The 7138-nt window shown below is 39.9% G+C and overlaps 1 pseudogene; it reads right to left on the bottom strand.

Annotated features, from left to right (window-relative positions):
• Positions 1-779: 779 nt before the first annotated feature.
• On the bottom strand, positions 780-1127 carry LOC110286182 (annotated as a pseudogene).
• Positions 1128-7138: the final 6011 nt, after the last annotated feature.

Here is a 7138-nt window from a genome sequence, read left to right as displayed (position 1 = left end):
GATGGACAATCCAGAGACTGCCCCATCCAGGGTTCCATCTCATAATCAGCCACCAAACGCAGACACTATTGCATAAGCCAGAAAGATTTTGATGAAAGGACCCTGATATAGCTGTCTCCTGTGAGGCTTTGCCAGTGCCTGTCAAATATAGAAGTGGATGCTCACAGTCATCTATAGGATGGAACACAGGGCCCCCAATATAGAAGCTAGAGAAAGTACCAAGAGCTGAAGGGGTCTGCAACCCTATAGGTGAAACAACAATATGAACTAATCAGTACCCCCAGAGCTCGTGTCTCTAGCTGTATATGTAGCAGAAGATGGTCTAGTCGGCCGTCATTGGAAAGAGAGGTACCTTGGTCTAGCAGTACAGGGGAACACCAGGGCTAAGAAGAGGGAGTGAGTGGGTAGGGGAGCAGGGCAGGAGAGGGTATAGGTGACTTTTGGAATACCGTTTGAAATGTAAATGAAGAAAATATCTAATAAGAAAATGTGGGGGGAAAAAAAGAAATGCCTGTTACATATCCTAACAATGGTGAGAAGGAATTAGATAAATAATTAGATAAAGCAGCCTTATACAAAATCAAATACGGAAATATATATATATTTTTTTTTGGAAAAAGCTTTATTTAATAAGAACACAATTGGGAGAGGGTTAGAATGGAGCTGATCAGCCATTCAGGGCTGTCTGTGGGAATTCTGGGCAGGACTAACTGATTTATAACAGACTAGCAGATGAGCAGGTCAGCCAAGCAGAGCCAAGAAGCAGCAGAAGCTAGTAGCTAGTGATGAGCCGGGTCCACCTGGGAGATGGTGATGAATTGGAACACATCACTTAGCTCCATATTGCTGTAGACAGCCAAGTTCAGCAGTTCAGGAGTGATGCACCTCTGGGTACCTCTGCGTTGGGTCTCATTGCCTGTAAGCTCCAGCAACCTGTGGGTGAGGAACTCCAGAATGGCTGCCAGGAAGACGGGCAACGTATCACTGAGCCTCCGGGCACAGCTAACCTCCCTCTGATGCTGTTCCACCAGGCTCATGGCAAAGATCAGCTGGGCTCTGGAGGTGCAGAAGAGACGGTGGCGGCAACCTGAAGGCCCTCAAAGACTGTTCTCCGTGTTCCTTGGCATGGTGGCCTCACCATGTGATGTCACAGGATGACTTGGCTCCACTTGGCTGCTTTCTGCTGACATGATTGCTCTCTGCTGACCTGCTGCTGGGCTGTGGGCTTCAAGTCCAACACCCAACGTCTCCCTTTGTACCTAGAAATCCTTCAATGGTTGCAGCCCACTCACACAAGCTCCCACTGATGATGTAGCTGGTCCAAGCCAGAGCTCTCTGGGGGGTGTTGTCATCACTTTATCACCTTGGGATATGCAAGGAGAGTTCCTGTGTCAGCAATTTTGTGCTGTCTCATAATTCTCTATGATGTCTACTGTCAGCCATGTTTTAACTACTTCAGCGCTATATTGTCAGTATAGAAACTTGTTCTTAAGGACATGTATTTCTTATACATGCTCAAGAAAAGTTTGGCCTGAGAAACAGGAAGAATATTCTAATCTGATATATTTTAGTGTTCAAGGTGGGCAAAGGGGATGCCCTTTTTCTTTTTGTTTCAGTTCATTCATTTTCTTTTCCATGTTTTATTGAAAATAGACTCTTGTCTTATATAATACTTTCTGATTACAGTTACCTTTCTTTCTATTCCTCACAGTTTCTGCCACCTCCCTTCTAATTCTGATCCACTTTTTTTCTGTCTCTCAGAAAACAGTGGTTTCTGAAGAAAACATTAAAACATAACAAAACAATGTAACATAAGATAAAACAAAACCCATCATATTGAATTTGAATAAGGCAAAACAACAGAAGAAAAAGAGAACCAAAAGTAGGCACAAGAAGTAGAGACCCACTAGTTCATACACTCAGGAGTCCCATAGAGACACTTAACTGCAAGGTATAATATATATACAGAGAACCTTCTGAACACCATGTTGTTGACCTTGGGCTTTCTGCTTCAGTCTCTAAGAGTTCATATGAGCTTTACTCAGTTAAATTTTTGGATCTTTGTTCTCCTGCAAGTCTCCATCCCTTCTGCCTTTTCTTCTCTCTCTCCTTCCTCTTCTGTGGGGTTCTATGATATCTAAGGGTGTGAACTTAATGGAGACATCCTATTCAGACCTGCATGTTCTAAGGTCTCCGTTTCTTTGAGTAATATCTGCTTGTGAGTCTGAATTTGCTCCCATCTGCTGTAGGAAGAAGCTTCTTTCATAATGGCTGAATGAAGCACTGATCTATGTGTATAGGAGAACCAAAATAATAATAATAATAATAATACAGATTGACAGTGGTACTACATGATGTTAATAGCATTACTTGGGAGGCAGAGGCAGGAGGATTTCTGAGTTTGAGGCCAGCCTGGTCTAGAGTGAGTTCTAGGACATCCAGGGCTTTACAGAGAAACCTGTCTTGAAAAAAAACAAAAAACAAACAAATAAATAAATAAATAAATAAGAATATAGTTAGGAGATATTTTTTAAAGATCATTGTTTTTAAAGAATCAATAATTGTATTTAGTTTTGCCTTAGGTCTCTGTACTATCTGGTCTCTAGATTTTGGTCATCCAATCAGTAGCAGTTTGTATGGTGGTTTGAACCAATATGACCCTGTTAAACTCATAGGGAGTACCACTATTAGGAAGTGTGGCAATTTTTGAATAGTTATGAGCTTGTTGAAGGAAGTGTGTCATTGGGCCTGAGCTTTTAGGTTTCAAATGTTTAAGCTAGGACATGTGGCTCTCTCTTCCTCCTGCCTGCTAATCTAGATATATAACTATCAATTTACTGTTTGAAGAGACAGCTATATCTGGGTCCTTTCAGCAAAATCTTGCTAGTATATGCAATGGTGTCAGCGTTTGGAAGCTGATCATGGGATGGATCCCCGGATATGGCAGTCTCTAGATGGTCCATCCTTTTGTCACAGCTCTAAACTTTGTCTCAGTAACTCCTTCGATGGGTATTTTGTTCCCAATACTAAGAAGGGGCAAAGTGTCCACACTTTGGTCTTCATTCTTCTTGAGTTTCATGCATTTAGCAAATGGTATCTTATATCTTGGGTATCCTAAGTTTCTGGGTTAGTATCCACTTATCAGTGAGTACATATTATGTGAATTCTTTTGTGATTGGGTTACCTCACTCAGGATGGTGCCCTCCAGGTCCATCCATTTGCCTAGGAATTACATAAATTCATTTTTTTAATAGCTGAGTAGTACTCCATTTTGTAAACGTACCACATTTTCTGTACCCATTCCTCTGTTGAGGGGCATCTGGGTTCTTTCCAGCTTCTGGCTATTATAAATAAGGCTGCTATGAACATAGTAGAGCAGTTGGGGCATCTTCTGGATATATGCCCAGGAGAGGTATTGGGGGATCCTCCGGTAGTACTATGTCCAATTTCTGGAGGAACTGCCAGACTGATTTCCAGAGTGGTTGTACAAGCATGCAATCCCACCAACAATGAAGGAGTTTTCTTCTTTCTCCACATCCTAGCCAGCATCTGCTGTCACCTGAATTTTTGATCTTAGCCATTCTGACTGTTGTGAGGCGGAATCTCAGGGTTGTTTTGATTTGCATTTCCTTGATGATTAAGGATGTTGAACATTTTTTCAGGTGCTTCTCTGCCATTCGGTATTCCTCAGGTGAGAATTTTTTGTTCAGCTCTTAGCCCCATTTTTTAATGGGGTTATTTGATTTTCTGGAGTCCACCTTCTTGATTTCTTTATATATACTGGATATTAATCCCCTATCTGATTTAGGATAGGGAAATTTCCAGAGAGCCTAGCATTGCTATTAGTGACTAGAATTATTCAGATATATAATGAAAAGGAGCAAGCTGGTCAAGAAAAAATACACAATGTAAAGTTTGAGAAAAAAGGGGACACCAGGAAGTATAAACAGATTAAAGTAATGAGTTATGCTAAGTGTATGAAGACTTAACCAGCTAAGCTTCTAACTGTGAAGAAGATTTTTTTTTTTAAAGTAAAACGTTATTTTAAAATGTTAAGGCCTGGTGTGGTTGTACACACCTTTAATGCCAACACTCAGAAGACAGAGACAGGTAGATCTTTGTGTTCATGGCCAGCCTGGTCTACAGTGTGACTTGCAGGATATATAAAGTTAGACAGCAAATGAAGTCATAGAAATCAGAAGTAGTGGGAAAATATAATAGAAGGAAGGAGTCATGTTTCTTCCCCAGCAAGCAGAAAACTTGGGAGCTCAGACTTGTGGTTCTAGGTTCCAAGTTGAGGATGAAAGAAAGAGGTTATAGAATCTCCTTCCAGGACCAAGAAAAGCCACTGAGGCTAGGCATATGCAAAAGACATCCCTTTATGGTGGCCAAGAGAAACCATTGTTTGAAGTGGTGAGGGTGAAGCCCGAGTTGCCTTGAAGACATCAAGATGTTGGAAAAACCAGATTTGTAGGAAACCTTCCAAGGAAAGCTGCTATCAGGGAGTGGCACCAGTGCAAGAGAAATAAGTCTGCTTCAGTCAGTGAAGCTAAAAGGGATTGAAGATATGAAGAGTACTTTGACATCAGACATGGAAATGCAGAGTCTGGTGTTTGCTCAGCTGGTTTTAGTTCTCTGGTCTAGTATTTTCCCACAATGCTTCCTTTCCTCCCTCTTGGAATGGTAATGTATATCCGAATCTATTATAAGTTGGAAGTATGTGATCTGCATTTTCATTTTGATTTTTACTGGGATTTACAGCTAAGAGGCTGACATAAGTCTCAGAAGAGACTTTTAAGCTGAGTTGAGACTATGATAGATTATAGACTGATTTCCAGACTTTATAAGTTGTGCTGAATTCAGTTTTGCATTCTGATATAGTTATACTCCTATGGGAACTGGGAAGTGGAATGTGGTGGCTTGAATAAAAATGTCCCTTATAGGCTCTCATAGGGAGTATCACTATTAGGATGAGCCTTGTTGGAGTGTGTATGGCCTTCTCAGAGGAATTGTTTCACTGGGTATGGGTTTTAAGGTTTCAAATGTTTCAGGCTCAATGCCTCTCTCATCTTGCTGCATGCTGGTCTGGATGTAGAACTCACAGCACAGTGATAACTCTCTGTACCTTTCTAGAACAATGTCTACCTGTATGCCACTGTGCTTCCCTCTACGACAATAATGGACTAAGACTCTGAACTATATGACAACCCCAATTTAATGTTTTCTTTGTTAGGAGTTTTAATGGTCATGGTTTCTCTTCAGAGCAATAGAAACTATAAGACATGTTTCCTCTCAAGTCGGATATAGATGTATTGCTCCCATAAGCTTTGTGCCATTATTTTGCAGGCAGCAGAGCATTGTAAATCAAATATTTTGTAGTTGGTTTGGTATTTATATTTCTCTTTTGGTAGTCTGCAGAGTACCCTCTAACACAAAAAATACTAGAATGTAGGGGTTCTTTGTACACACCAGCTCATCTTCTTTATGATTAATATGTTCTGTTGGTTTTATGTTCAGCAATTGGGGCCTTGTTGTCAGTTTTTTGACAACATCCTGGGCTGTTTGGGGTTTTGGGAAAAAAATTTTGCCAACAACTCAATTGGATGTAACCCAGTCCTGATACTGGAAACTTCATTTTGTGACAAATGATAGTCAGTTTGGACTATATCTCCCCCATTATTAGAGACTTTAGGATCATTTTCATATACTTTAGGATGTTTCCACTATACTAGGTTTCCATACTACCCCTCAAATTCTGGATGTCTCTCCCTTAATACCCTCCCTCAACTGCATCTCTCTTCCTCCTCCCTAGTTCACTCATAACACCTATTCTTTTTTATTAGATATTTTCTTTATTTACATTTCAAATGTTATACCCTTTCCTAGTTTCCCCTCTGAAAATACCCAATCCCCACCCCCTGCTCTCCAACCCACCCACTCCCATCCCAGGGAGAGCCATGGGTCTCCATTGGTCCCTTTCTCTATCCCTAACTTCTATGGGTCTATTTATAGAGCTTCATTTCTTTCATTCAAAAGAAAATATCCACACATAAGCAAATACGTGTCATATTTATATTTCTGGATATGGGTTATCTCACTAGGGAGGATTGTTTTCTTGTTCTGTCAAATTCCATGTAGTTCCTAAAATTTTCATTACATTTTATAAACAGCTGAATAATACTGCTTTGTGTAAATATACCAAATTTCTTACCCATTCTTTGGTTGATAGACATCTTGGTTGCTATCCATTTCTGGCTATTATGAATAAAGAAACACTGAACATGGTTGAACAAATGTTCTTGTCATAGGATGAAGCTTCCTTTAGATAAATGTGCACTATAAGATTTGTATAGCTGGATGGCCAGGTAGGTAAATTCCCAAAATTCTAAGGAACTGCTGTATTTATTTCCATAGTGTATATACATAAATTAATACTCCAGCTAGCAATGGATTACTGTTCCATATGCTGCATATCACTCACCACCATGAGTTGTTATTTTTGTTATTGATTTTAGACAATTTGACAGGTATACACAGAACCTCAAATTAATTTTTATTTCCCAGATCACTAAGGATGGTAAATATTTCTTAAGTATTTTTAAGCTATTTAAATTGTATATGTATCAGAAGATGGTCTAGTCGGCCATCAGTGGAAAGAGAGGCCAATTGGTCTTGCAAACTTTATATGCCTCAGTACAGAGGAATGCCAGAGCCAAAAAGTGGTAGTGGGTGGGTAGGGGAGTGGTGGGGAGGAGGGTATGGGGGACATTTGGGATAGCATTGGAATTGTAAATGAAGAAAAAAAGTAATTAAAAAAAAGAAAAAATTCATCTATTAAAAATTCTGTTTAGAACTGCATGCTGTTTTGAAAAGATATTATTTTCATTTTTGATTTCTTTGTGTTGTTGTTTTTCATCTTTTTAAAAATTTTTATTAGATACTTCCTTCATTTACATTTCAAATGCTATCAGAAAAGTCACCTATATCCTCCCCCTGCCCTGCTCCCCTACCAATTCACTCCCACTTGTTGGCCCTGGTATTCTCATGTACTGGGGCATATAAAGTTTGCTAGACCAAGGGATCTCTCTTCCCAATGATGGCGAGCTAGGCCATCATCTGCTACATATATAGCTAGAGA

This window comes from Mus caroli, chromosome X, assembly GCF_900094665.2.
Source record: "Mus caroli chromosome X, CAROLI_EIJ_v1.1, whole genome shotgun sequence".
Lineage (NCBI taxonomy): Eukaryota > Metazoa > Chordata > Mammalia > Rodentia > Muridae > Mus > Mus caroli.
The sequence above is the reverse complement of the archived record's forward strand: the minus strand, read 5'-3'. Positions and strand labels throughout refer to the sequence as shown.